The 3,532-nt window shown below is 49.9% G+C and overlaps 1 long non-coding RNA gene across 1 annotated transcript; it reads right to left on the reverse strand.

Annotated features, from left to right (window-relative positions):
- Nucleotides 1-619: 619 nt before the first annotated feature.
- LOC120096538 (uncharacterized) lies at nucleotides 620-3,157 on the reverse strand. The gene is made up of 4 exons (XR_005493049.2): nucleotides 3,115-3,157; nucleotides 1,975-2,092; nucleotides 1,487-1,583; nucleotides 620-773 (listed from the first exon to the last, which is right to left on the reverse strand). It is a non-coding gene; the product is annotated as an uncharacterized LOC120096538 (long non-coding RNA).
- Nucleotides 3,158-3,532: the final 375 nt, after the last annotated feature.

Raw genomic sequence — 3,532 nt, forward strand, 5'->3', positions numbered from 1 at the left:
GAACAAAGTGTCGCCAGAATCAGTAGGTTACTGGCTTTCTACCATCCTGTAGGTTATTTTCCCATTGCTGTGGCCAAACTCCTGACAAAAAGCCACTTGGAAGGCTTTGTATTGGCTCACAGTTTGAGTAGCACAAATCACCACCAGTGGGAAGAAGAAAAGTATCAAGAGAGGCGGGGACTGGTCACCTCCAATCTATAGTCAGAGAGAAGACAGAAGACCGGATATGGGGCTGGGATAAAACCTCAAAACCCGCCCCTAGTGACCTACTTCCTCCAGTAAAGCTCCTCCCCCTAAAGCTTCCTTAACCTTCCCAAACAGCACCAACCGGCTGGGGACCAAATGTTCAAACACACCGGCCTGTGACAGACATTTCACATTCAAACCACTATCACCTTAGAGACTTACTTAATTTTCCCATTGCTAAAATGGATTGTGCTCCTGCGCTGTGAATCGTGGATCCTGCTAGCGGGTGGGGAGACAGTCTAGAATTCCCAGCTAAACCTCTGGCATTACAGATGGAAAAGGTATCGTCGCTACTGTGCTAAGATCAGAGACGCATTTTAAAGCCTGGCTGTCTTGTCACAGATTGTCTCCACCGACATACACAGACACATAATTTCTATCAGGTGAAGATGTGTGCCCTGCTTTATGGGAGAAGTCTCGTAATGAAAAATGTCTGGAGTCACAGGATTAGCTTGTATCCATCCGCTTCGAGAGCCTTCCATCTGCCAGACTCTGTGCTTGGTTAATGGGTCAGAAAATCCAATTCCCTGTAGCGAAAAAATCCACAGTCAGGGGTGTCTGTGTGTATTAGTGGGAGGGACCTACATGTAAACAGACAATTGTGAAGCACTTGGATAAGTGTCCCGACAGAGGGTAGACCTTCCTCTCTAGGCTCTCAAAGGAAGTGCGTGGATCCCAGCTTAGGGCTCATTTCAGACCCAAGAGCTGGGGGTGTAGTGGGAAGGCTAGAGCTCCTGGCTTGGCTGTCACTCAGAGGCCAACAAGCCTCAGAGACAGTAACTGAATCTTAAAACTGAGCTTCATCTCAGAGATCCCGACATCTGAGAAGACAAGAGTGGATTTCCACTCTAAATATCAGTCTGACATCACATCTCCAGCCAGCAGGTTAATGTAGGTGGAGAGCCAAGGCTGCCGGTCATTCCAGAGTTTAGACACCCACTCTACAAAGATGAGCAGCCAGGCTGTCTAAGACTTGGGACGTCAGTGTCTCCTTATCACCAATTACTGTGGGTTGCCTGGTCAGTGCTCCTCGGTGGGTCACCTGTTTCAGACACCCCACAGCTTGGGATGCAAGCGTGGATACCAAGCCTACTTTTTATGTGGGTCCTGGGGGTTGACCATGGATCCTCATGCTTGCACAGCAATGCACTGCGTAGACGTTATAGGGTTTTATTGCTGTAAAGAGACACCATGACCATGGCAGCTCTTATAAGGAAACATTTAATTGGGGCTGGCTTACAGTTCAGAGGTTCAGTCCATTGTCTTCATGGCAGGAAGCATGGCAGTGGACGGCAGACATGGTGCTGGAAAGGTAGCTGAGAGAGCTACATTTCGGCCTGCAGGCAGCAGGGAGTGACAGTAACACGCCGGCTTGAGCTTCCAAGACCTCAAAGCCTACCTGCTACTGACAAAGCCTCCAACAAGGCCACACTCCTAATGGCACCACTCCCTGTGGGAGCCATTTTTTATTCAACCCACCACATAGACAAATTGCTTATAGAGGTGTCAGTACATACCCATGTCACACACACACACACACACACACACACACACACACACACACACACACGTGCATGCGCAGGAAGAATGGCAGAGGGCCTTCTGGAAGGGCACAGTCTTCCTTTGGGATCGGGAGTGTATATGTGCGACACTCAAGGTTTGGGACTCAGTTTCCCAATGGCTCCTGCTGAGGCTCCCAGAGGCTCCTCAAAGGCATTGTTGAAATACCTGCCTGGGAGGGTATTGCCTTCTGCCCTGTGACTGCAGGGATGGCCGAGGGAACTCTGGTTGCAACTGACCCTGGGAGCTGCCTCCCTCCTGCCAGGTGCCAGGCGTCATCTGGAACCTGTAAAAAGTTCATTTACTGTGAGGTGGAGGCTAGGCATCCAGGGTCTGCCCCTTCATGGGAAGCCAAACCGCCCTTTAAAAAAGGAATTAATTCAAAGTAAGTCCTTAGGATCCCAAATCATTAACAGACGTGTTTCACAAATGTCCAAATAATCTCGACTCTGGGTGTCTGCAAACCTCTCATTGTTGTCAGGGAAGGATTTGTCTGGGATATTTTATCCCGTACGCTCATAGGGAGTGGCACTATTACCAAGAGAAGAGCGGTGACAAAGACTCCAGTTCGCACACGAGCTGCCTGGCTTGGTTTTTATTAAGCCAGAGGAGGTGTTAGTTGAAGGAATTTTCCTTCATTCTACATTTTGTATCTTCTGGCTTCCAGCGGGTGGCAGGCGGGTCAAGCCTGAGAGAGAGGCTGCCTGTGGCACTCTGCAGGTGGCACAGCCATTGTGTCTTGCCTGGGAGTCCTCCTAGACTCTGGGCAAAGGGCTGTGCTACATTGCACTTTCCAAGAGCCTCAGAAACATCACCAAGTGACTGGCTCGAGGCCACTCAGTTGGTGGAGACTGGAGAGAACTGAGGACACAGGCCTCTTGTCTGGAAAGGACTGAGCTCTGATCCCAGAGGCTCCAAGGAAGATGCCTCCGACTCACTGTGTGATTTCTATCCTCCTGTCTCCACCTCTAGAGTGCTGGGGTGCCCTGTTTTTGTGATGCTGGGTATAGAACTCAGTATTTCCTTCGTGCTAGGCAAATGGTAATGACTGATTTATAATAGCCCTAGCCTCAGGCCAAGGGGTTCTTGATGCAGAAATCCTGGGAGGTTTGCTGCTCCTCCATCCCCTGTCATTCTTGGGCCATTTCTATCATCCTTCCATCTTCCTGCCATCCTTCCGTCCCTGCAGCCCACTCTATCCCTAGCAGTTCCTCTAAGATGTACAGCTTGTTCAATTTCAAAGAGTTTAACAAATGAGGGAAACCTCCATGAATCTCAGACCCCAGGGTCTCTGGATTATATACTAACCAGCTCTCTTAGCCACCCGGCCTCTGCACCTCTGACCTCAGGCTCTTTTACAGAAGTTCCGGAATCTAATCTAACAATGTTCTGTTGGGGATTCTCTCTCTCTCTCTCTCTCTCTCTCTCTCTCTCTCTCTCTCTCTCTTTCTCTCTCTCCCCCTCCCTTTGCCTCTCTCTTGTCTCTCTCTCTTGCCTCTCCTCCTCATGTCTCCCTCCTTTCTCCCCTCTCTCCCTCCCTTCCTCTTCTCTTCCTTCTTTCTTCTTCCTTCCCTCCCCCATCTCTTCCCCTGCCCCTCCCAGAGTTGGGCCTCAAGGTTGATAGGGTCTTGTCCAAGTCTGGCTGGACAGGCTAAAGGGAGACAGGACCTGATAAACTTTCTTTTGATCTTCCATCTACCGTTTGAGAAAATAAATCTGCTGGTGG

Source organism: Rattus norvegicus, chromosome 14 (assembly GCF_036323735.1).
Source record: "Rattus norvegicus strain BN/NHsdMcwi chromosome 14, GRCr8, whole genome shotgun sequence".
NCBI classification, from domain to species: Eukaryota; Metazoa; Chordata; class Mammalia; order Rodentia; family Muridae; genus Rattus; species Rattus norvegicus.